The sequence below is a fragment of the Tenrec ecaudatus genome, chromosome 1 (genome assembly GCF_050624435.1).
Source record: "Tenrec ecaudatus isolate mTenEca1 chromosome 1, mTenEca1.hap1, whole genome shotgun sequence".
Taxonomy (NCBI): Eukaryota; Metazoa; Chordata; class Mammalia; order Afrosoricida; family Tenrecidae; genus Tenrec; species Tenrec ecaudatus.
In genome coordinates, this window is record NC_134530.1 from 79,764,747 (window position 1) to 79,791,595 (window position 26,849).

A 26,849-nucleotide genomic window follows, 5' to 3' on the forward strand; every position below is an offset into this window, starting at 1 on the left:
GAGGGGGATTAGTTTACCTCACACGTGCAAAGAAAGCACTTAGGACCGGGCCTGGCACAGAAAAAGTGTCCAGAAACCACCAGCCACTCTCAACACTGTCCACAGCCCTCAAGACAGTCCACACCTCCTGGGGGGCTCCCGCTCCCTTCTCTATCTCGGGCCTTCTGCTGTGCACCCCAGAAGTGGAAGCCCCTAGTTACCGATGAATGTGACGCCGTTTGGCAGCAGGGTCTTCGAAGACGCCATCAGGGAAGGAGGCTGGTCCTAATGCAACCTGGGAGCTGTCAATAAGAGCGAGCGGAGGCACAGGAAGACAGGAGGGCATCGTGTGAGGACATAGCCATGGCTAAGGAACGGAGGGCCAGAGACCAGAGGGTCTCCTCCAGAGACTGCTGAGGGAGCCTGACCCAGGGGTCTGTTCTTATAAATCAAAGTCCATGGTGACTGGACAGGGCAGCCCTGGGAAACCAACACTCTCTCTTTAGGGCCCAGCTGCCAGCCCTTCTCTAAGAGAACTTCCTGGCCCCTGGGGCAGCCAGTGACTCCCTCTTTCTGGGTTCCCATGGAAGTCTACAGGAGGCCCTCTCCCCCGGGTAGCCTGCCCACCCAACCCACTCAACTGTTGGTCATTCTGTCTGCCACAGTGGGTCAGGATCAACTCCAATGGGGCTCAGCCTCCGCCCGGGCCTATCCCCTGCTTGGCACTCAGTGAAAGGCTACCCAGTGGCGGGCACCTGCCTTCAGGAATCTGCAGGGAAGGCTTGGGAGCACTGGACATGGTGGTGCTGAGACCTGCACTACTCACGCATACCAATATGACACCGATTAAACGGAGGGCCAGCGGGTCCAGGAGACGGGGGACAGCTGGGCCAGGAAGGAGCAAAGTCTGCAGGACTCCAGGAGATCCCAGTCACCCTCTTCCCTTTCTTCCCCTGGCTGCCCTTTTCTATTCCTTTGTGTGTGTGCTGGGGTGGGGGGAGGGCATCTTCCTATACAAAGCAGGGTGCTGATTCACATGCTCGGAGCAATGGCCAGCAAGCCAACACCTTGGGCACTGGATGGCTCCAGTGTGCCCCTGCCCTTCCCCCAGTGGCACAAGCACTACCGGACACAGACATTCAAATGCCACCTTAATGCCATAGCTTAGCTCCCGCCTTCTTCCCTCTTCCCCTTGAAGGCCCCCAGAACCAACAGGGGAAGCTGGTTGCTAAGGGCAACAGCCTTGGGAGCAAGGTGAGCCCTACAGTCAGCTACTGAGGATTGGAAGGAACATTTCAATGGTCTCTGGGGCCCCTCTGTCCACCCGTAGGGGTGATTTCTGCCTCGCTGGCTTGGCCTTAGTTTCCTCTGCCTCCCCGACTCTAGCTATAAGCTGAGCATTATGGAATTCCAGCCAACCTGGGTCTCTGGGGTGACCTCATGGACTGACAACAAGCCAGCCAAATGTTCTTCATGACAACAGGATGCCGCCCAGCTCAGCAACCTCCCTCTGGTGCTCCCAGGCACTGTCCGCCCTCCCACCAGGGGGATCTTGGCAGCAGTGGCACAGGGCTGCCTGGCCCAGCTGTGTGCAACTTCAGACCAGTGAGCTCTGATGGTCATTATTTCCAGCCCAGCAACCCCACTGGACTCCAAGCCCACTCGGATGGGAATGGCGGCTGTCATAGATGCTCCTCATGAGAACTGTACCCCGGAAGTGCCCCTGAGAAGCTGCCTGAAGGATCCTGGAGTCAGGTGGGCACTAGTCTGAAGGGCTGTGTTTGGGAGTGACCAGTCGCTTTCTGGAGAAGTTGAGGTGCAAATCATGCTAGAAACACAGAATGGGCTGAGGAGATGCAGGTAGGCAAGGACAGTGGGCCGAGGCCGGGCAGTGGGCAGGCACGTGGTGTGGCTGGGCGGTGCACAGGACACTGCTGAACTTAAGGCCCGTGGGCTGGCTCCTCCGGCCCTCAAGAGGGCCCTCAGACTCCAGGAAGATGGCCACTCTAAGTAAACATCGCGGGAAAGGCCGTCCCATCGCCATGACCTTTGATAGTCATCTCTCCAGAATGCCACAGAAGAGCACAATCAATTCTTTCAGGCACCACTGGCTGCCCCAGAGGCCCTGCCTCCTCCTGCCCCCAGGTCTTGACCGGTCCATGCTTTTCCAGGATGATTATGACCAGACACCTACCCTTTTCCAGAAGTGGGATCTGTGCACAAGGAGCCACCCTGGGCTGGGCGCTTGTGCGACCCCCACTGCAGGGATGACGGAGCGCACTGTGGCCCAGAGAACAAAGCCAGTGCTACCCCCACCCCCACCCAGCCCACCTGTAAGGGGACTGAATGCAAATCAAATCCATACTCCCCCAATTCCACCCCCAGAAGACCTACCCTGCCCTGGGCGGCCTCCTCCCAAGCAACCTAGGGGTAACTATGGGCAAGATAGAAAACACCTGCCTCACCCAGCCAACTTGTGGTTCCAGCCAACTGGCCAGGAGAACATGGCCTGCCTGGAAAAAACCTTCTCAGGGCTGCAAGCACAGGGGGCATGGCGGGGGAGGGGTGGAGATGGGAGCATCCCCGGGGGGCAAAGGAATGGCACTCTGACCCCCGCCCCCTCCCTCCATCTGGATCAGAGAGGCGGCAGGAGTCTAACCTCAGGACACATCAACAAAGCCCAAGGGGCAGATGGGGATGCTGCAGCACACGGCCTGCCCCGCCCTCCAGGCCAGCTCCTCCACCAAGCCCACCCCCCACCCACCCTCCAGCAGGTTCACCATTTGCTGACTGGGGAGTCCCAGCCCCCAGGGGCCTAATGTTAGGCAGAACCCTCAGACCAGAGACCAGAGGCGGGGAGACTGTGGTACCTTCGATTCTGATGTGGCCCAGAAGCCATTACACACAAGGACACTGACAGCCAGACTGGGAAAGAGGCTGCCAGGAGCACCACCTCACAGGCATTTATTTCTGCCCAGGGGTCTGGCGGTGGTGGCGCAGGCCACCCCAGCCACCCTCATTGTTGCAGCTGCCCCGCCCTTGGGTCAGTTCCCCAGGGTGTCATGTCTTGCTGCTGGAGGTCCAGGAGAAAGGCCCCAGTGAACCCCAGAAATCTCCCGACCTCAAGTAGGAAAGGCAAGAGCGAACACTGCATAGTCCACACAGAAACCGTGCTTATGAAGTACCAGCTTGAACAGAGGGGCCCCCAGCCGGGCCAGCCTTCAGACTTTATCTACCCACTGCAGGAGGCACAGGTGGGCACTATGTGCAGGGTGGGGCGGGCATGAAGAGTCTGGACCAGAGCAAGCAAGGCCAAGGCTGGCCTGAGGAGGGCACAGAGAGGGGGCAGGTGACTGGGTGGGGCAGGGCGGGACCCATAGATGGACTGTCACGACAAGGAGGTACTGGCGGGAGAAGTGGGGGGTGGGGGGTGAAGGCAGGCAAGAGAAGAGAAAGTGAGAGAGAGTCCATGGGGGGGTGGCACACAGCACAGAGGGGGAGGAAGAGCTTTGTGCTGGCAGCCCTGCCCCACCACAATCCCCAGGAGCAACAATCAGTTATGCAAATAGTGACCCTTCCCCACTAAGCGCCAGCCCCTACCACTCCTGGGGCCCCTCTCCCCCTGGTCTTTGTCTCTCTAGGGCTCTCTGTGACACACACACACAGTGCCCGAGGCCTTGTCCAGGAGCTCAGACAAACAACGCCCCCAGCCCCAGGCTCTCGAGTGCAAGGGTGTGGCCCTGCATGTGACCCCTGCCTACCATACCAGCCTGCTGGGCCCTCCCCCGTACCATACCAGCCTGCTGGGCTGGCACATGGTTAACTGAGGGATGTTTCACAACTGGAAGGAGCCCCACAGAGGAACCCAACACTCCCTCCGTTTGCATCTCGCCCCTCAGGCTCTGGACACACCAGTGAGCTGCCCCTCAGACTACAGACAGCATGGGCTGTCTCTGCCCATGGCAGCTCCTCGGGCAGGGGGCTCTGACTGCCTCTACCCACCTTTCTCCCTGAAATACATATAAACTGATACGTTGTTTCAGTTTTGAAGTACTTCAATCATCTAAACTGGGGATCCCAGCCTCTGCACCACCAGCAACATGGTGGATATTCAAAGTGCCACATTATTTACACACGACCATGCATACTGGCATCTTAAATCTGGACAAGACTCAAGGCGCAGACCACTGCTGGACCCTGGAAACCCCATCCAAGCTGAGAACCAGGGATGTGGGGCATTCTATCGGGACACCCACCACCCTTGGGCAGATGATAATCAGGAAAACTAACAGTATCCAGTAACGTTACCAGCTCCCAGAGACTACGACTTCAAATAAGAGAGACAAACACCTAGATGAGACCTGGACCGTCCACAGACTGGGAAGTCTTCTCTCGTGTCCTGGGAACTCAGTCCCCAAGACCACGCACACATAAAACCTCCCCTCTAGGATAGGCCATTGGGTGGGCTCAGCCACCTTACTTGTGACGGGGGGATCAGGAAGTAGGCTCTCCACAGCCATGACTGGGTTCTCGGGCGGCTCAGAGGGCAGCCCCACTCCCATGGGATGGTTTCTCCATCCAAACCTGAAACCAACTGTAGTCCTGGGGTTCCCCACAAGGTCTGCCTTGTGAGTGAGGCCCCCAAGGTCACTCTACAAACCGCTGCTGATTGTCAGCGCCTGTGAAGCGAAGGCTGACCACCACCCTCCCCTGCTTTTCATGGCCGCCGGGCCACGTGGGGCCAAGCACAGGACGGGCCATGCCCCCACCCCAACCTCCAGCCTCACACACACTGGGATATTTCTAGCCAAGCCACCAGAGAGACAACTCATTGCAAATCCAACTGCCTTAAGCTTATGATAGGCACCTAAGACTTGGGATAAAATTTCTAGGGATGGTATCGTCCACAAATCTGACTGACAATGTATCTGCCAACAACCTGAAGGAGAGGGTAGCCTGCTCTGGGAAAGTTGGTGAAGGCACTGGAGACATGGGGACCTCAAGCACGCTTTCACGGAGGTCGAGGGTGAAGTGTGCACCCTCGTTTCTGAGCTTACACGCTGCCTCCTCCGGCCTAACTCTTAGCACGTTCATAAGCGTGTTAGGGAGGGGCACTCACTCCCAGCAAGAGTGACCAAGCCTCTCACACGGTCTCAGTGGGCCTCAGAGCTCGGCTCCTAGGCTGTCGGGGCGTTGACGTCCTCCACAGGCTCCCGACAGACACTGGCGCAGCTTCAAAACCAGGCTCGAGTGCCCATTTTCGCCACCAAAATCGAAATCAAGTCCATGAAACCCATCTCTTCAGATTCCCAGCAAATTAATAATAGTTCCCTCAACAGTCTCTGCCCCTGACTCAAGGTTTGCTTAACCTCCTGAGTGCTGGCCGCTGGTGTCTACTACGGGGTCAGCTCGGGCTCCCAGAGACCCGAGTGCGAACCCCGGCGTGGAGATGACTGAGACCATCTTGTAACAAGAGACGGGTGCCGGACTACCCAGAACCCGGCGGCGTTGGCCCTTTTACTCTGGAACACCCTGTGCTGCACAAAGAGGAGGGGACCCAAGGCCCCAGAGCCACTCGGGGCAGGAGAAAGGGGGGCTCAGAGCGAGAGCCAGGGTCCCGGCTGCAGTCAGACCAGATGGCTCTGGCTTGGGCATCAGGCGACCCAGCAGTACTGCCTGCCCTGAAGGGCAGCCTGACCACCTTTCCCAGGCAGGGCCTTTGTTCGGCTCTCTCTCCCCATGGCCCTGACAGGCCAGCCCAGCTAACTTTTGTTTCACAGGAGCCAAGAAGGTTGGAACACGGCCCCGAGCCCACTGGGGGCTCCAAGTTAAGTTTTGCTGGTGAGTGGCGGGCACAAAGGAAGGAACCACTGGGGGAGGGGAAGGGAGGCAGCCGGATGGCTGGGACAAAGGGGACGAGAGACAAAGGGACAGGAAAAGGGAGCCCGCTTTCTCCTCCTGGGAAGGAACTCTCCGCTTAGTCTAGTATTTTGCCCTCTGCTCCCCAGGCAAGAAATCCAAGGAGCTGAATTTTAGGAGGTGGCTGCACATGTCCCCAAGCTCCCTGTACTCTGTGGCTGGGGAGGGTCCCTCTCCTAGTGTCCCTTCTTCTCCTGCCTGTCCAGTCCTCTCCCCCAAGTCCACTTGTTCAGTCAGCAGGGCTGACTCCTCAGCGTTGATCTACAACCCAGCAGAGACAATGAATTACAGATTCAGAGAAAAGCCAGTGCCGGACATGGTGGGTATTCTAATGTGTAGGGGGGGGGGGGGAGAGGAGAGGGGGCGCGGGTGTAGAAAGATGTGGCAGTCTGCTACCGCAAGGAGTTGCAGTCTCCGAACCCCCCAGGGACAGTTCTACTCGGGGCAGGGGGCTTGACTGGGTCTGGGTTAGCCTCACCAGGCATTTGTGAGATCAAACAGCACTGGAGTTAAGCGCCCCAGGCCCTGGAGGGGTTTGAAACAAAGACAGCAAAATGCACAGAGCAGGTGAGGGCAGTCCAGAGAGGGTCTTGAGCGCCTTGCCCAGTGTCCAGAGCCTGCCCGCCCATGTGGCAGAGCATGCACTGCCCTCGCGGCACCTTGATTTGACTGAGTAAGGGAGAGACAGGATCCCAGCATTCACATGAGAGCGGTGGCTCTCAATCTGTGGGTCGCGACCCCTTTGGGAGTTGAACGATCCTCTCACAGGGGTCACCCGATTCATAACAGTAGCAAAATGACAGTTACGAAGTAGCAACGAAAATAATGTTATGGTTGGGGGCTCACCACCACGTGAGGGCCTGTGTGAAAAGGTGGTGCCTTCAGGAAGGTTGAGAGCACTGTATCAGAGCGAAGCAAGTCTGGAATGAAGGCTCGGGACCCAGTCAAAAGAAAGGCAGTTTGGGCGTCAGGTCAAGGGGCCGGGCCCCACCAGCATGCACAACTGGAGAAAGCAGGGGCCTCCCAGCTCCTCCCCTCACCCATGCCAAAGGCCTGCCCTTCAAGACCCCACTTCACCCCCCCGTGTTATCTGCACACCTAACTTGGTGCTGGGCACAGAACTGGGGCAGTACGCGCTAGGCCCGTCAACTCCGGCTGGAGAAGATAAACCTCTTCCTGCACTGGGGGGCGGGGAGCAGCAATTTGAGGGGTGGGTGCTGCTGTTAGCCGTGAAGATCCTGGAATCTGGAGGAGGCAGGCTTCTCTGGTCATTGGGAGGAAGATGCAGCCAGGCCAAGCTAAGCAGAGAAAGGTGCAGAGACCTGCTCTGGAATCCTCCCTGCTGTGGGGTCTGGACTGAGTGGGCACACTGGGGAGGGGGGCGCACCCCAGCTCTCCACATCCCCAGGTGAGGCCCTCCCGCAAAGCAGTTGCAGTGAGCACACTGGCGTTCCAGAGGGGAATGACTCTCTGTGGTGTGGACAGGCTAAGCCGCACCCTCCTCCTCCCATCCCTTCTCACCCCCAGGCCCAAATGCCGGAGTCTGGATCATACCCAGGACAGGTTGCCCACACAGTTACGGCTACAATGGAAGCCTTGGAGACTCACAGGGGCGGTTCTGCCTGTCCTACAGGGTACCTGTGGGCCAATGGTACTCAATGGCAGTGAGTCTCGCTTGGCTTGGGGCCTACCGAACAACAAGACCAACGATGGGCTCACAAGTGGCTTTGGACTGGACCCTCAGCTTGTCCTGGTGAAAATATGGCGAGCCATGATGAGACATGTCCTGCGTTAGAAACCAGTTCTGTTTGTTTGCTTCTTGTTGTTTCCAAAGGGAGGAAGCGCCCGTCGGCCCATGCGGCCTTAGCCCCTGGTGCTGGCCCTCGAGGGGCGGGGAAGTCAGGACAAACTCGCTGACTCACAGGAAAGGCTGGCACCTGGTTGGCACCTGCGCCTCCGAGGTGGCCACAGTCTGGGCTCTGGTGCCCAGGCCCCGCCACAGCAGGGGCGATTACCTGGTGTTTGGGTTAACACCCAGGATCCACTTGGGTCTGACAGAAGGCTCCCTCCTGAAAGCAGCCCCAAACCCCACTGCTCTCCTGCTCTCAACTGGTATTCTTGGGCACTCGGGCTTGCTTGCCACCCTTTATTTTCCAGAACAACAAGGAACATTTTTAAACGTCTACTGCTTCTCCTGTATCCAAGCTGCCCCCATCACTATCTCTACTCCCTCGGCCGGACCTTCGACGAGGCCCACAAACAGCTGAGCTCAGTGCAGCCGTGCCGATGTCGGGGACTCGGCTGGTCCCTTTACTGCCACTTCACAGAACAAGAAGTGTAGTGTCCATTAAGTTCAAGCAACTAGTCAAAAAAAAAAAACAAAACAACCACCAAACCAGGAGCCAGGCAGGCCACGGGAGCATCAGGGATGACGGTATAACCAGGGAAGAGGCCAGCCCAGGCCAGCAGGATACCACTTGCTCAGATTTTAAAGAAACATAGTTAGTACACAGTATGTTTTAAGCTACATACGCCCCAGGAAAGGGGACAGATGACCAGTACGTGAGAGCCTCTCTCGCCACTGCTCAGGGCGCAGACTAGACTGAGTGGAAGGACCCAACTTTGATCCAGGACCTTGGATAAAACACCCTCCCCACTGGACACCAAACCAGCTGCCCTCCAGTCAGCTCCCTGAGACCCCACGCAGAGCGGTGTGTCCTCTGTGGAGTCTTCGTGATTCACTCGCTGCTTTTTCAGAAGTGGGTCACCTGACCTTTCTTCTGAAGTACCCATAGGTAGGCTCAAGCTGTTGGTCTTTGGGGTTTAGCAGAGACCGCACTAACCATGCACACCACCCAGGGTCTCATACGTGCTACTATCTGATAAGAAAGTCTCTGCTTAAGGAAAACCCCTACCCTCGGGAGTGGCTGGACCCTCCCTGAAGACTAGCAAGAGCCCTTCCTGATCACACAAAGGCCCACAGCCCCCAGTCCTGCGAGCCCCGCTGAGACCTGGCTAACAGAGGTAGGTTACCCAAAGCGAGAGGTAATCTTGGGCTTATGTGTGCTCGCTTGCTAATCTGCAGTGATCACTGTCACATCTTTGATGTGGTGAAACCCACGTGAAGTTGGAGCAGATTTCCAAGTCAGCGCACGGACACCCACGCTTACCTTGCTTACTGGATGCCCGTCCCTGTCCCACCTGACCCAGAGCCTGCAGCTGTCAGGCCTGCTCTGACTCACCGTCCTTTCTTTATAGAAGCCGACCACCACACCCTTCTCCCCCAGGCTGGTGAGTCTGAACGGCCAGCCCCCAGCTGGCTGCTTCAACCACTGTGCCACCAGGACCGTCTGCCCTTGTCAGGGGCTGCAGGTTTGAAGAGGGTGTGATGCTGTAGGAAGGGGATGCAGGTTTGGGAGAGACACACGCCAGCCAGACCTAGGAGTGGGTATCTTTGATGTGGTGGGGGTGGGGTGAAATTGTTCTCTATAGATTAGTAAGTAAGCACATGTAAGCCCCTGCTTACCTTGCTTACTGGGTAATCCGACACTGTGTTTATCCTTGTCTGCTGAGCAAACAAGAGACTTCTCAAATAATGCAAAGGTCAACTGCAGACTTGTGCGGCCTGATAAAATCGCCGCTGACCCTGAATTACAGAGGATCGCAGAATAATGAAATATCCCTGCACAGATAGGCGGGAACGCCCGCCCGAGGAATCAGAATGGGAATCTGGGCCCTTTCCCATCTCTGAGGCTCACACCCAACGAAGACACCTGGCTCGGTGATGGCGTCGGAGGTTTCTAACCACATCCCTGCCCACTCACTAACTACAATGGCCTTCACAGAAAGCCCCAAACGGGCGGAAGACTTGTCACATGGCCTCCAGCCTGAGAGCCCTCAGAAGCTGGGATGACACCGAGCATGTTCCACGGTTCAGAGGCCACTTCACGTCTTACGCTCCGTGGATGTGCACACACTCCTACCTCAGTAAAGAAAGGCAGACGCCAAGGCCAAGGGCTCCCACCCTGCGTCCAACCATGGACGTGTGCTTGGGAGTCTTTGAGACGTAGTCTGCACACAGAGGGGGAGGGGGCAGTGGAGCGGCCTCCCTGGTCCTTCCTGACCACTCTCTTCTAGGCACCAAACCCAGGCTGACTCCCATTAGGTGCCAGGTCCCCCTGACTGCACCGCCACGAGCCCAGCCCTGATAGGAAGAAACGGATGACCGTCTAAAAAGCCCTGATTCTGAGCAGCTTCTTAGAATTAACTGGTGTCTGAACTGACCCGTGAAAAAGAAGAACTGGACTCCCCCGGTGAGCAAAAGAATGGGGGCCTGTGCCCCCAAAGAAGGGAGAAGAGCTTGTGCAAAAGCCCTGAGGCCAGGGTCTTCTTCCTGACTACTTCCCAGCAAGGTGCGTTTCTCAGGGGTGATGTTCAGCCCCATCATGAAGACACTCGGCCCCCCAAAGCCCCTCTGTAACTTTTTTCCCCAGCAAATGACAAGGTCCACTGCCCTCTCATCCCTCTTTGCTGGCCGTTCCTCTGGTGCTTGCTCAGAAGGGTGGCCTCTCGGGTCTGCACAACTCAGGCAGGCCTTCAGTTGTGGACACACCCTAGGGTTGGCCTCACTGGCCAGCGAGCACCCCAGCCGCCTGCCCAAGACTGCACAGCAGGCCTGGGCAGGGAGCTGGGCGGACCGACTTCCTACCCGAGAGAAAACAGCAAGCTGATCTGCTCTGGGCAGCGCGGCCGGGAAGGAAGCCGGAAGTCATCCTGTGTGGGGGGGAAGTCCTTGCTCATCCCTAGATGAGACCAGCACACAGCTCCCAGAAGCAGGGCTGGCTACCGGGCAGCGGGCACTCCATCCTGGGCCACAGCAGGCAGGCCTCACAGGGCGGTGGTCAGGATCATTTGGGGGCAGGGAACGGCCCTTCTGAAGGACAGAGCGTGGCCAATGTAACAGTCCTCGGCTCCCTTGGCTGTCTACCCACAGCCCTACTCCTCACCAAAAACAGACTGCAGGAAGAAAATGAATCAAGTTTTACAAGCTTCCCTATTTACCCAGGGCTACAAATCTATCAGTGGGAAGGCTTTTAAAATAAACTCTGTCTTAGCAGTACCACTTCCTGTCTTCTGTTACCCACTCCCACCCCAAACACACACTCACACACACACACACACATACACACATCATCATCCTCTTAGGAGTTTTGTTAACCTTGGCTGTGGACCCTGAGTCTGAAAGAAGAGTGACAAACCCACCACTCATAACTACTTCCCACTTGCTCTGCCCCTCTCTCCTTCACTCCTGCTCCCAAACACAGTCCCCGAGTGGGAGAGGAGCCTTCTCCAAAACACGGCGATCTCTCCAGCCTCTTATCCTGGAAACATCGATGGGGCTTCTTCTAGGGTCCTCTGAACTGTCCTCTCGAAATGTCACGGTTGGTTGTGCGCATGCCCGTTTTACAGAAGAGGGCAGTGAGGCACAGCAGGAGAGTGTCTGGCAGACTACAGTAAGGGAGGGCCCAGTGGGGGGTTAGAACAAACACTGCCCCCACCCCCAAAACCCTTGCTCCTCGCACACCTTGTTTCCCCAACACCCTGAACCTACCACAGGCGAAGTTGCTTCCCTTTTTTTTCTTCTTCAAAAGAAATGACTCATTCTGGATCACCAACGGTTTTATTATTAAATCTTCAAAACTAAAGGCCACGTAACTGGCACTTCAGAAAGGATCGTGGAAAACATAACTCCCAGAAAACCATCCAGAAAGAAGAGCCAGATCAAGTCCACCCTAACCCCACCCAGTGGGGGGTCCTGGAAGCACCGTCCTTTAGGCCAGCTTGCCCCACCGCAGGGCAGCAGGCCAACTGGCCACCGGGCGCCTGGAGTTGCCATTCTCCACCTCTGACTCCCCAGGAGTAAGACTGAGTAGCTTACCTACCCTGTGCAAGAAGTGGGAAGGGCAGGGGGCAGGAGGGCTGGGAAAGCTCCCCAGGCTTCAGGTCCTCCAGATAAAATGAGCCCTGTGTCCAGTGTCTTACAGCTTACAGCACTGAAGGGAAGGTCAGAGCAGCAAGGATGACAGCTCCTTCCCCCAGCAGATGAAGGCTCCAGGGGCTTCTAGGGCTGAAAGCAGGTCTTCTCACCCCTCGTTCCAAGGGTAATTCCAACCAATGTTGCTCTAACGGGGGCGCAGAGAGCACCCCCCAGAGAAAGAGGAGGAGGGTAAGGACTTGTTCTGATGTCAACCAATCCATCTCCTTCATCCTAAATTCTCTGGTTCTCTATACCTCTACCTCCACCAACTCATCCATCCTACCTTCTGGCCCGGCTGCCCTCCTTGAACCACCCTCCCAAACTCGCGTTGACTCCCGCCTTTCTTTCATGCCTGCCTGGGGGGGTGGTGAGGGGGGGGGGCAATGATGACCCCACACACATCTCCATGAATGTCCTGGCCCACCACACAGAGGTTGGGGGGTGACCGGGACCCTGCCTCGCTCTCCCCTTCCCCCAGCCACCAACACAGGAAGTACTTCCCTTCCCGTGCCCTCCCTCCCTGGGGTCGTCCTGGGTGTGAGAAAACCCTTTATAAAAAGTTGAGTCTGACTGTTCACGTGGACGAGAACCTGACATCCCCCCAACTTTCAGCCCAGTTGATTTCCTCGCTGGACTTGGTCTCCTGGCATCTCACTTGCTCAGTAAGAACCCTCCATTGGGCCAGGGACTGGGGGAGACCTGACTGAGTGAGTGACTCTTGCTGCTGGGAGAGTTGGCCCAGCCTCCCTCCGTGAGGAAAGGAAGGGTCCCACAAGTCCCCGCTTCCCCTGGACTAAATCCCTCCAACTCTACAGAAGGGCTTTCTCGGATTATTTCCCTTCAAAGAGAAATTACAATTCACACATCGAGTGTAGTCTTTAACTTTCCAAACCATTCAGAATTAGGGAAGGGGGGGGGGGGAGAAAACACGTCTGTTTCTATTTGAAACTGTCAAAATTAGCATTCAGTAATTAAAAATCACACCCTTTCTCTTAATAACCTAACCAGCATGATACAATCAGGTTGTGCCAACTCTTTAATCTAATTGACTAATTACAGATTTTAATTTAGTCAGTTACTGAACAACTGTTGACAATTTGTTTTCATTAGGGACAGAACAGAATAAATATTTAGGTTTCCCGTCACAAAGACTCCAGCGATCGGCTCTCCACTGTGACCCCAACTTGAGAGCAGGCCCCGGCTCCCTGGACAGCCCCCACGGGTCGCCCGCTGCTCCCGCACACTCCCCAGCAGTCGCCGGGCAGACACACCTGCCCGCAAGTCCCTCTGAAGGCAGACACCTGAAGCACAAGGCAGGGGCCACCACATAAATCCCCAAATTCATACACAGCACTCACCAAGAGGCAAACACTTAGTCGTGGTGAAGGAAAATAAACGCAATGCTATGTGTCACACCGGCTTTGCAGCAACAAAGTAAGTTAGCAGTCACAATGGGTTTATCTGCCCTCATCTCACTGGGAAGCAACTGTCGCTGACATGACGGGGTTGGTTGCTGCCTGCTGCCGCTGCGTTTTTTATATTAAGACAGTTCACAGGCTTCTATTAAAGTGATCCCATTTCTTTCCAGGGGAGTTCCCCTCCCCCCACACAGTGGCCCTCTCCCCAAAAGAATTCAGAAGTTTGTGGAAGGACCGGTGGGGCTCCAAAGGGCAGGTGGGTAGGGAGAGGCAGGATCCAAACCCTGGTTCCACTGTTTAATGATCTCGTCCCTGTGGGCTAATCGGCGTCACTGGTCCGAGCCTCCGCCTCCTGTCTGAGCAATGGGATCGTAACCACCTTGGCCTTGGCAGGGCTGCAACAGCACACCATGCCCAGCGCCTGCCCCAGAGCAAACGTGCAATGCATGCTGGTCACTGCTGTCCAGCAGTCTACCCCCTCACCGGATGCCAGCTCCAGCCTCCACGGGATGGAAGGAGCATGGCTCTGAAGCATACCCCGCTCTTAGCTTCCCCTTTGAGAGAGGAGCTCCATCTCCCTAACAGGAAAGCTGTGCTGGAACTACCTGGGAAATGGGGGGATATGGGGCGGGAAGAGGGCCCAGAGAAGCTCCATCATCCTGAAAGGCACGGGTGCATTCTGACCTCCCGCCTCCCGGGGGGCCGAGCGAGGGGGTCCTCATTGCCAGGTGAATGTTGGCAGCACAGCTAAGCCTGCCCAGGGAATCTAACCAGATCTCAGAGCCTTGACTGGGGACTCTTGGGCACTGTCAGGATGGTTACACCCAACAAGAATCAAGTCTACCTCAAGTGCAAGCGAGGCCAACTTCCCCGTGCGTTCTGCCGAGCAGACCTCTCCCAACCCGCGGGGGCCACACTGGGCTCCCTAGGCTGACCACGCTCCCATCAGCAGCCACGTGAGGGAGTGAGGGGTGTCCAGAGCTTTGTAGGAAAGGGAGATGGAAGGGTTAGGGATTTCCCGGGAATGTTTCAAAGTCCCCCTCCTAGCTAGTCTGCTTGTTTCACACTTTCTTCATTAAACGTAAAGACAACTCAACGCAGACAACTCATGTGCAAACAAGAAGCGATTACCACGCACGGGGCTCACAAGGGAGGGGGAGGAGAGTAGGCTGAGGGGTACCTTACAAGGGTGAGACGGAGGAATTTTCCTCCCAGGTCCACGGGTCTACAGCAAGGTGTCTTCTTGGGTCAGTCAATCAAAGCCACAGCAGCAGGAAGGGACTCCAAGGCCCACCGAGAAGGCGTCAGCTGCCCGTCTCCCTCAGGACCCGCTACCACCAAGAAATGCCAGCCCAGCGATCAAACGACCCCAGGCTGCCCAGTAGGCCATCCACTTTCGAGGCAGGAAAGAGAGACAGTGACATAGCGTAGCAGAGAGCGCTTTGGGCAGATCTACGTCTCAAGTGGAGTCCCTGGGTGGCATAAGGGATAAACAAGGGTAGCTGCTAACTGAAAAGGTGGGGGTTTGAGCCACCCTTGGAAGAAAAGTCTGGAAATATACCTTCCCCCCACCCCCTCAAATCCACCGTGGACAGCCGAAGGGCTTGAGTGGACACACGGGGCGGCCTCCACGAGCCAGAACCCAACGAACACTGGCTACACGCTGGGTGCGTACATCAATACTACCAGACCCCTCTAGCCTCAGGATTGAATTAAAAATCAAAAACGGAATACCATGGTAACTGACGCTATGGGGCCACTACTTTGGTACTGCCCAGGGCAGAACAAAAGCACTCCAACCATGCCTGGCAGAGAGCGGGCGCTCCCTGGCTGTGCTCCCCAGGCCCTCCGCCCGTGGGACAGGATGCCGGTGCCTCGACCCAACTGGGCCCCAATCGTGGAAATGGAGTAAGAACACTTGAAAAAAAAAACAACAACGAACCCGGGCTGGCACAATATTGAGTGCTCAGTACACCCTAATCCCCTTCGTTTAACACGAGATTAAGTACTATTAAGCCATCGTGCTGTAATTGAGTGAGTGATCCCTCACCAAGAAACCATCGCCCCAACAGCTTGGCCGCCACAGGACACAGTCGTGCTCTAAACCCAGGAGGGCCGGAGCCACCCAGCCTCTCTCCCCCTCCAGGGCCTCTTTGCCTAAGACGCCCCCAGCCCAGAACGCCAACGGAGGAGTACAGAGACCGACGACTATGCTTACACGCCTTCTCTGGAGCTTGGCGGTCAGAATCCATGGAGGATTCTGGTGATGCAGTTTTCTGCAGCTCCCAATGCCCCACACCAGCACACTGATGGAAATCCACTGTGGTATGTAAAGTGGCAGCCATCACAACTAACTCAAGTTGTACTGGCTTCCCCAGTGCTGAAGCGCTCTACTGAAACCATCAGCTGGCCGATCCAGAGATAACGCAGTGGCTGTACTATCCCTGTCAGGATGGAGAATCCGCTTTTGAAGCAGCTCACCAGCTCAGAAGATCCGCAGGGAAGCCGGCGACCAGTCTCCAGGCCAGCACCACGGCCTGTAACTCCAGTGGGCCCTGGGAGTGGACCAGGCGGGCGGAGGCCAGGCAGCACTGACAGGAGGACAGGCCTCCAGAGGGAGGGCAGCATTGTCTCCTGGAAGCCTCTTGAAATGCTGCGAGGCAAGAGCCACAGTCTGCACATGCCAGACACCTGGCATGCCACAGGGAGGACCGTCTGCCCCCGAAGCCCAGACCAGGTGGTGGAAGGTACTGGAAGCCGAGGGCAGTCCCCAAAGAAATCTCAGCAAAATCCCAAGGGGACGGATAGCAGGGACAACTACAGGCTCAACGCTCCGAAGTGGCCACTTTCCATTGAAAGCCTCCCACCACGATCAGGAGGAGCCTGTCCGGCCAGACTTGCTGTTGTCACCACCCTGCTCCAGGCCTCCGTTTCCTGGACTCTGAAACTAGAGGCCCTTCTTGATCCACAAGGCCTGCTGGAGCAGTGGCTAAGCACTGGGCTGCAGTCCTCCAGGTCGGCAGTGTCAAACCACCGGCTGCTCCTCAGGAGAGAGGCAGAGGTTTCCACTCCCGTAAAGTGTGTCTCGGAAACCCGCAGGGCAGTTCCTCCGCTGTCCCACAGGGTCGCTGTGAGTTGGCATCGACTCGATTTTCTAGGTGGACGGAGCCCTGGTGGTATCGTACGGCACCTCAGAAACCCACCCTGTACGGTGACCCGATGGCAGCTGATTTGGTTTCTGGTTCTCTTGGCAAGTACTCTCTACGACTTAACTGTGCTGTTGAGGATATACTATTGAAATTCAATCTCAAAATCATGATCTGACAAGGGAGCTCTGAATTATACAGCATTTCCACTCAACATTCCAAGACCTGGAGAGGCAGAAAAGCCAGGCCTTACACTTCACACACAGGGAGTCCCTAGGGGCTAGGCACTCGACCACTGACCCAAAGCCACTGCTAACCAAAAAGCTCAAGTGCTCAGAGAGAAAGTCAGCCGTCGAAAACCCGCTGGAGGCTCAGTTCCACACTGACGCACACTGGGTCCCAGCAGTTAGCATTGACTCCATGGAAAACTGTAAGGCCAGCAGTTCAAAACCACCAGCCGCTCCTTGGAAGAAAGAGGAGGCTTTCTACTCCTGAAAAGATCGACACCCTCGGACACTCACAGGGGCAGGTCTACTCTGTCCTACAGGGCCACTGTGCCTGGGAATGAACCAAACAGCCATGAGAATGGGATTGGCGGCTCACTGCCAAGTCGGCGGTTCAATCCCACCAGCTGCTCCCTGGGGGACAGAGGAGGCTTTCTGCTTCCATAAAGATTCACAAATCTTGTACACTGTACACAGAGTTACTCTGAGACATAATCGACCTTGATGGCAGTGGGCCTGGCCTGGTTATTATTGTTTTACGCCACAGACAAGCGTGGAGAGGCTAAATAACTTACCAGAGGTCACCTGAAAGGCTAGAACTCGAACCCTGGCCATGGAAATCCAAAGTTCATGAGCTTTCTGGTCTGATCGCTGGCTGGCACAGCACACAGACAAGGAGGCCTGGGAATACCTGCAGCTAAGGCAAATGCTATCCGGACCCAGCCTGCAAAGCCTGGCTTTGTTCCGCTAACTGCCTGCAAAGCTGGAGCTAGCATGCCAGGTGGGCGGGGGGGAGGGGGGGGGTGGCCGCCACCCAAGCCTACTTCTCAAACAGGCCTTCTGTGACTGGGGTGGAGAGGAAGGGTCAGAGAGAAGCCCCAGGCAGCGGTGATGCCCCTTTTAAGGATAGAGGGCTGAGAAACAGAGTGCGATGTCAGGCGCGTCACCCCAAAGCACCAAGAGCAGGGACTGTGCAAACAGCTGTCACCAGGAGGGGGCCAGGGATCTGGGAGCCTGCTGCAGCCTTATCAGACACGATGCCCGAGACCTGTCCCCAGCTTCTCACCGTGGCCCCAGCCTGAGCCCCACAGGTGTTCGGACAACACACTCTGCAGACGGAGGACCCCGCCTCAGTCACCAGCAGGAGGCGGCGCTTCCCAGGGCCAGCCGGCAAGGACAGGCTGCACACTGTGTGCCTTGCCCAGAGAGCCAGTTGGACTCCGAGACTCCAACCCTGGTCCAGCCTCTTCCAAATGGGAGTGACCGCTGCTCAGCCAGCAATTAAGACACTGAGCACCTCCTAGGTCTTCAATGCAGCAGAGACAGAGCTAAAGATGGAGGGTCTACGGAGGGCGCCATCCAGAAGCCAGGGGCTCTGCTGATGAACCATTCCCCCAACTCTGGAGTGGAATGAAGAATGAGGATGAGGAAGCTGGGGGTCAGTAAGCACTTGTCGGTGACCAGGGACTCCCCAGCCTCCAGGAACCATCCATCCCAGCCCCCTCCCTGAGACCCGCAAAAAGCAACATGCGCGTTACAAACTCAGTTTGGCACAAGTAAGCGAGTACACACACAGGGAGTACTAAAACCGAAGTCTCCCCTGTAAATTAACTTACACATATTAATTATTCTGTGTGATGCAACTGATTTTTCTTCTCTCTCTCTTTTTTGTAATTGCCAGTCGTGACCCATTAAGTTGATTTCACAATGCACTAATGGGTCACAACTCAAGTTTGAACAACAATGCTTCTCCGTGTGCCGCTTGCCCATCACCATGAAGAATTTGACATGCTTGAACCCTGGGCACAGAGCAGACACTTCTCACTTCGCAAGGCTCAGAGGCTTGCTCACCGACCTCAGGATTTATCCGCGACTCTGTAACAGGCGGCGGGAAGGGGCAGAAGAGGGCTGGGTCCCGGAGGAGACGCAAGCTTCTATCTTCAAGCTCAGCCTGGGAGGGAAGAAGCCTGCCCCCTGCCTCTAGGGGTTCTCCTTCAGGGAGAGAGGGGTCGGTGAGTGAGAGCTGCAAAGTCCTAGACCACGGCATCGGCGGTGGCTGCAGGGAGGACCCCACCCCTAGTACCAGGAACCACAAGCGCCTCCACACCAATCTCCCTGCCACTGATCAATGGAGACTCGCAGCAACCCTGTCGGGCAGGCAGGACCGCCCCTGGGGTTTCTGAGACTGTGATTCCTCACGGGAATAGAAAGCCCCAGCTTCCCGACGGAGCGGCTGGTGGTCTCAAACTGCTGACCCTGTGGATCGCAGCCCAATGCGTAACTGCTACACCACGCCACCAGGGCTCTTCCCGAGGGCGAAGAGGGGCTGAGTGACCGCGTGTCATTCAGCCCTCAGGAGCACTGGCTGAGCCAGGGGCTGGGTTAAGTGACCCCCTACTCACCCAGGGGTGCCTGGGAAAGGCAGATTCAAATTCAGGGCTCCTAACAGCGAGCCAACAACTAACAGTCAGCCGAGGACGGCCGCGTGTCACCCACGGTCCCCAACAAGTGCTGTGCACTGGGTCCTGGGCTCACTGCCTTTGCACCCAGCCCAGGAAGTCCACTTCATCGGCCAGACACACCCGGCCTCACCGCCTTCACCAGAGTTCGGTGGTGGTGTTGGCTACCGTGGAGGCAATGCCCGACTCACGGCCACCCCACGCTGCCCGGTCCACCGACACCCCCACGGTCAGGGGCCGATCAGACTAGCCATATTTGGCATTTTTGCTGGCTGACAAGAGATGACCAGGCCTTTCTTCCTCTTAGTCTAGAATCCATTCAGCAAGCATCACAGCCAGACAGACCAACCAGTGGGAGCGAGGTACGCCGCGCACGAGTCACACCCAGGTCTCCCACTTGGGCAGCAACACGTCTACTTCTGAGCACCCACACAGCCTGTAACCTTTTGGCGGCAGGTACACTTCATCACTCACTGTATCCACCTGAAGAAACTGAGGTACAGAGGGGTTGATGGAGGCGCACCAAGTTCCCACGACTTGTAAATGTAGCCAGGCAGCATAACGGGGAGTGAGGAAGAGTCTTGACGCTGGTCACCTCAAGGCAGGCGGGCATCCTTCCTCTCGGGGCTTCAGTTCTCAACCTGTGATGGTTCCCACACCTGCAACCCAGCTATCTACAGATGTGTCGAAGCACACACCAGCCACCTCACAGGTAAGAGGCCAAGGGGCCACGGCATCTTCAGCCTGGGGTCCCCACTGCTCCCTGACGAGATTAAAAGGACCCAAGGGCCACTACCAGCGGCACAATGGTTAAGCACGGGGAGCTAACTACCAGGGGGTGCTGTGAGCACCCATGAAAGATGAGCCGGCTGGTGTGTTCCCTTAATGCCTGGTGACCTCGGCAGGCCTGTGACCAGTTCCTCTCGGTCCTACAGGGTCCCGAGCCCCAATTGACTCGATGGCAGAAACTTAGTGTCTGGGTGGTGAGGGATGCTGCAGAGAAAGCAGGTTTCTCATGGTACGTACCCTGTGAGTGTCCCCACTGCATCCTGGTCTCCTGGACAACAAGACCCTCCTGCAGGCTCCTTCTGAGGTACGGATCACCTATCCTGGGCTCTCTCTCCAACTGGACAGGGAGCACAGGGGCACTCAGCAACCGGGCGTGAACCAACCCCTCGCAACGCTGCAGTGTCCTGGCCCAGGGCCTGACTCAACAAGGCCTTGGCTCACACTAACAGAACCACCCAGGGGCCCCCTAACCACCCCAATCCCAGCCCCAGACCTGGGGATGGCCAGCACACACCTTTGCAAGTTCCTCTTCTTAAAGCTCCTTGTAGAGTTCCCTCACTGAATCCAAACATCCAATCGGGGCCACAAGACCCGTACCTAGGTGCTTCCAACCCAGCTCATCCCCAAGCACACTGACTAGGCGCTAACTTCCCCTACAAGAAGCCAGAGCGAGGGCATCCTTGTACCTACGTGAGCCGACTGTGAGATGGGAGGGATCCGGCTAGTTCGCCATGTGCAGTCTCTATGTGAACTTGGAGAGCTGCCGACGCCAATGGGTGAGCCCTCGGCCGGTGCCATCCAGCTTGGTGGCAGCCGCGTGCCAGTGGGGCGGGACCATGGTCTGATACAGATAAGGGGTGCAGGCATCTCGGGGAGCGTTTATCAGTGCAGGACCACCGGCTCCGCCCTGCCCCTTTCGGGGGGAAGATCGGAGTCAGGAAGGGATGTGGGTAGAAGGCAGACTCAGTGGGGCAACACCTGGAAGGCAGAGTCCCCAGCTCCCCTGCACTGGGGTCGATTTCCTCTCCCAGGAAAATGAGCGTGGGTTTTGCTTGGCAACTTCAGGGCTGTAAAAAACAAACGCGGCAAACTCACCAGGCACCAGCTACACGGGGCCAATGCTTTCACACAAAGGCCGCACAGGGGAACCGCCCTCTCCCCCTTCTACAGATGGCAAGGCTGAGAGTCTGCAGGGGGCCCTCGCCAGAGGACCCGAGTCCCGCTCACATGCAAGCCGTCAGTCAGAACCCAAGCCAACCAACCGCACTGCCCAGCGCTTCCAGCTCGCCGTGAGCCGGTAGGACGGGACAGGACGGCTCCACGATTCCCAAGGCTGTGGTCTGGACAGGAGCTCCCTGTCACTGGTTTCTCCCACTCAACAGTCCTTGAATGCAGTCCACTGCCCTTTCATTCCACTGCTAAGTGCTCCCCCAGACTCTTGGAAATCCGGAGCCTCCAATACCCAGGAGAAGAAAAAGCGTGACCCGGAGAGCCATTCCCAAAACACATCTCTGTGAGCCACAGACAAACCATGGTGACTGTCTGTGTGCTGTGAGCGCCAAGCAACACGCGATTAAAGAAGTTGATGGGAATCGCCTAATGCACTTGCGCAGTGGTCAGAGTGACTACCAAGCTAAAAAAGATTAATTTTCCTAAATACACTAAATCCTCAGACACTATTATAAAGGCTACAGTGAGTGTAACATTTCTGTTATCTTGACTGACAGGCCCTCAAACACACACACCTCCTCCCTTCCACGGCTCCCTCGCCAGAGACAGATACACACACACACACACACACAGTGGGGCTGGGAGGTCAATGGGAGGGGTCACGGCCTTTGCCTAGAGGCCCCCTCCGCCCCACTTAGAAAATTAAAAGGCCCTCAGGGTGGTGCTGCAGGGAGAGTGGGGTGCCTCTTGGCGCCCTGCGAGTGTTGGCTGGCACAGAGCAAACTCCCGTCCAAGTTCGCAATGCTCAGCTAACAAAGATGGCATTATGCAAAAGCCTGGTGCACACTGCTGGTCTTGGAGTTCAGATAGAGTGACCACTGCCAACAACTTTGTTTGGGTCCCCATCACTCCCCCCCCCCCCGCCCCAACCCCGGCCTTTAAATAAAGGGCAAGGATTTACAATTTGGGGTCTTGCCGCCACTTGAAACCCATTAAGGTAGCCGCATTGCCCGGCTTCTGACAAAGCACAGTCCCAGTTACTCATTTAGTGTTTAATTAGCTGGCGAGGAGGGAGGCGGCAGCTACTGGGAGAGGGCTACAGCAAGCAGGGTGCGGGCACAGAAAGAGGGCCGGACACGAAGTTCTCTGCTGGTGGGATGGGCCGCAAACACAACTCTGTGCTTGCGTGTGTGTATGTGTGGTGTAGTGTTTTTTTAATCTACCGCACAACAGTACGCCAAGGGTCAGCGTCAACGGCCACACCGTGAACCTGCCAAGACCTCTGGGCAGATAGCTAGGCTGGCTTATTGCAGGGAGCACCTCCACCCCACCCCATTCCTGCCTGCCCTGCCACCTCCCGTCCCCGCTTCCCCCAAAGGGCACTGGCTGCCTCGCTCAGCACATCCCAGATGAGCCCTCTCAAGTGTCACTTTGCTATTTCAAACCCACCAAGGGCGCTGGGCCTCTGCCCCACAGCCACAAATAACGCAGCTCCCGTCCATGCCCACGACTGTGGGGCAGCTCAGCCTCCCGAAGACAAGTTCCCACAGCAGGGGCAGGGGGTGGCAGAGTCCTGCTGGGTGGGGGGGGGGGGTTCACAACAGCAGAGCACAAAGGCACCTTGGGTTAGGGAAACTAGGCTCACGAGTCACCGAGGACGGGGCGCTCCCTGCCCGGACACTTGCCAAGTCCCTGACCTGGGCCTGGAATCAGGGAGCAGAAACCAAAGACCAATCCTCATTGGTGGAGACACATTTGGAGGAAGACAGAGCACTATAACATACTCCCTCTTCCCAAAGCTCACGCCTCCCTCCTGACGGACCAGGACTTCTGTTTAATTCTCTACCAAACTCCCCGGTTCCTCTGGGCACTGACCAGCTGCCGGGCACGCTTAATGCAGAAATACCCTCCCCGTCCTCTGTGTTACTGGGACCCTTCCTCACCATGTGTGCCCCAAGCCGAGAGCTGGACTCTAAATGACCACAGTCTGGGCCCAGCCCTCCATCCTTACGCATCCACATCTGTAAAGCGGGAAGAACAAAGCCAGAGTCCCAGGCACCTGCGTCCCAGTCATGATGCCCTAGGCCAACAGGGACCATCTCCATCCCGCTACCTGGGCCTCGACTGTTCCGGTCATTCCCCAGGAGGCAAGGGTTGGCCGGTAGTTTGGGAAGACGCTGCTGGTAACCAACAGTGGAAAAGGGCCACGTAGGAGACACCAAATGTACAATAGACCCTCCTTCCTCCCAGATGGCAAGCCTCATCCAGATGAGAGTGCCTTTCTCAGGAAAGCCCCCCTCAGCACCCAGGGCCCCTGAATTCCCACGTTACAGGGCTCACCAGCAGGAGCCAAGACCTGAGGTTGCCGCGTGTGCGTGCGTGTGTGTGTGTGTGTGTGTGTGAGAGAGAGAGAGAGAGAGAAAGAAATGGGGACTGAGAGAGAGAGAGAGAGACAGAAAGAAATGGGGACTGAGAGACTGTGACTGAAACAAAAACTCACCAATTCAGAGAAATCGAACTCTTCCCCATCCCCTCACCTCCTGCTGAGTCACAATGGGGCAGGGGGGGGGATGAGGGGGTGTCTCAACCAGGGCTTGGCCTGGGAGGGGCCTTGGAGAGGGCTTGAGCCAGCCACTGGGGAGGTCCAATGACTTTACAAGTCACAAAACCATCACCTAAGAGAGGTGAGGACAGGAATTAGGAGACCCCCCACTCCCCACCCCACGCACGGACCACACCTGCTCCATGGGCTGCTCGGGCCTCCGGAGCCAGGAATCTCCTCCTCCAGGTGAGAGAGGGCCAGTTCCCGTACCCACCCGAGGTTTTCTAAAGGGTTCAAGATGACAGCCTGCAAAAGCAAAGCCAGACTCAGTGCCGCTGGGTCACAGCAACCCTGCCGGCCAGGGCACAGCTGCCCCTGCAGGTTCCCAAGACCATGACCTTCACGGGCGCAGAAGGCTCATCGGAGCAGCTGGCGGTTTCGAACTGCTAACCTTGCGGTTTAGCAGCTCTGCCACCTGGGCCCTGTAAGACAACTGCTGGAAGCTGTATGTCACTGCGTCCATCCATCCCAGGGGGCCTTTCTGCAGCGCTGTCGGGTCTGGCTTCCAGAGGCCTCTGGGGGTGTGTGAGCGGCCCACCTTTGTGCTGGGAGTCGAGTGCTTAACCAGCAGTGCCACCCACGGACTCCAAGACAACTGCTTCAGCCACCTTGCTCAGGATCGCCCCGCAAAAATGGAGGCCCCTGAAGGGCATCTTGCAAGCTTCCACCCCCCGTCCATCCCTAGCACGAGTCCCAGCCCCAGTTCTGCCACCCATCCAGAAACAAGCACTCTGTGCCACTGAGTCGCTGCCCACACTCATCACGACCCCATAGGAGGGGGCAGAGCTGCCGTGGGAACTCTGTACCGGGGAGAACACCCATGGTTCTCCCGCTCCTACCCAGGCGCCTTCGTGCCTCCCTCCAGCGGGTGCAGGGCCTATTCCATAAACTGCAGGGAGGCAGGGTTACGCGGAGGCTGGAGGCAGAAAGGAGACTCTGGATGAGAGGTCTGCATGGGTGCCAACACACAGTGCTTGCCATGACCCCCGTGGGACCGAGCCCCGGCAGTGTGGGAGCCCGGTGCTGCAGTCAGTCCTGACTCATGTTTGGATCCGCTCTCTACCACCCAGCTGGGAATGAGCTTCTCCGCGGTGCCTCCGTTTCCTCATCTACAAAACAGAGCCACGGCGTGCCCACTCCCACAGGGAGCATGACTGGACCAAGGGTGGCTGACAGGAGGGGCGGAACCTTCTGTGCCTAACAAGAGTGGCCTGGCGCCCCCCTGGAGCCTTTGACGGGTGAACGAGGTTGAGAGGCGAGACGCCAGTGATGCAGAGAGCTCTCGGGCAAGTCCGCCACACACAACGTGGGTGACGACTAGCAGCTCAGTGAGCAAGAGGCGCCTGCGTTCCAGGCAAGAGGAAGGGAGGCCAGGAAGGAGCTGCTGGGAACGTTCTAGCAAGAAGGAATCCAGGGGAACTAGACAACAGACACAAGAACGGCACGGACAGACGAAGACGGAAGGTCTTACAAAGAGCAAAGGAAAAGGCTCCACCAGCAGATGCCAGCCTGTGACTCCTGCCCGCCCCCCACCTCCCACATGCAGGCCTCCTTCTCAGGTCCCAGGAGAGCAGGGAGAACTACATCCTGCATTTATAAAAGGCCTGCTCCCCAAACCTCTGAACTGCAGCCCTCTATCAGCACCCACACAGCACCTTCTAAATGTCCACAGCAACATCGGCGGCACACTGCCATTCCTCGGCGAGTCGCTGAAAACCAACCCGTGTGCAGATGTCCACTGCCACCCTACATACTGGTTCAAGATGGCAGACAGAACCACCGGCTGCACAAGGGAGTCTCAAAGTATTTACTGGAGCACCGAGCTTGCCCACAACACACTTACCTTCAATGAAAGCAACTGATGTACTGATGTGCCGTACCGAGACTTACTCGAAACCCACGTGTGTCTGCCCGGCCCAGCCCATGAGACTACACCCACTTACACAAGAACAAAAGACTGGCTTGACAGAAGTTGTCTGTTCACAGGGGTTTTCTGAGATGTTTTTAACAGGTAGAAAGGGCATATCCACCAACTGCCTTTTATTTGGCTAACATACCTCAGCCGCCTCCCCACCACCTCTAGTTCAGGAAGCCCTGTGATCAGCCCCCAAAATGAGCTCCCGGGAGGCCCCCAAGTACAACATCACCAGCAAACCCGTCAGCTCTGTCTCTTATCACTGAACGTCTGCCGGAGCCTGCGGACCGCTTGCCGGATTCTCCTCCCACACAGCACGGGAGCTTTCCCATTTCCTCCATCCCATTCCAGGGCGGTCCCTGTGCAGTGGCAGTCACCTACCACTAGACTGACAATTCCCAGCCAGTGAGGCTCCTGCCACATCGCCGAGGTCGTCTTATCCAGGACTGACTTTCCCCAAGAAGATATTCCTGGTAATGGGACACTTGCGACAGTAAACCCGATGGGTGCCAAAATCTGCCCGAAAGGGGCATGGATAGCCTGGCGACGGGAGTTGAGCCGAGTCCCATGCCTACATTGAGTTCATTCCTACCCACCTCCCAGAGTCAGATCACCCCTACATGCATGAGTCCACACGCACTGAGTCAAGACTGACAGGAAGCAGTACAGGGCCGGACCATGGAAAACCTGCAGACCCCAGAGCCCGTCCCTCTCTGACACATCCTCCCAGCTAGCTCCCCAAGCCCAACTCCAACCTCCACCTATACAGGAACAAGTTCTACACTTTCTGCAGGGAGAGCGGCAGGGGGTTCTCTCGTAATCACTTATCAATCTTCAAGACACAGTGCGAAAAACAGGGCAGAGAGCACTAAAATCCAAACAGCTTCACCGAGAGCATCCTGGGCAGGAGTGTGCGGACCAGTCAAGGAGCTCAGAGTACACCGTGTCTTGCTGGGCTCACCCTGAGCCCTACCCCACCCCCGACACGGGCGCACTTTTCCAAACAAAACATCAGCTGAAAGACGGCTCTTCCCTGAAAGAATCTGTTTGGCCCGAATCCTCGCTCGACTATCCTTTCTACTTCCACTTGGACATTTCCCATGTGTTTCCTGTGGTTGGGGGGGTGGACATTGTAGTCATTTTGTTCTTAAGCCAATGCCAAAGAGGCTCCATCTCCTTTCAGCTAACTGT

General features: G+C 56.8%; 1 protein-coding gene across 2 annotated transcripts in view; it reads right to left on the reverse strand.

Annotated features, from left to right (window-relative positions):
- SSBP3 (single stranded DNA binding protein 3) overlaps positions 1–26,849 on the reverse strand; it is a 153,689-nt gene that overhangs the window by 122,248 nt on the left and 4,592 nt on the right. The window lies entirely within an intron of this gene.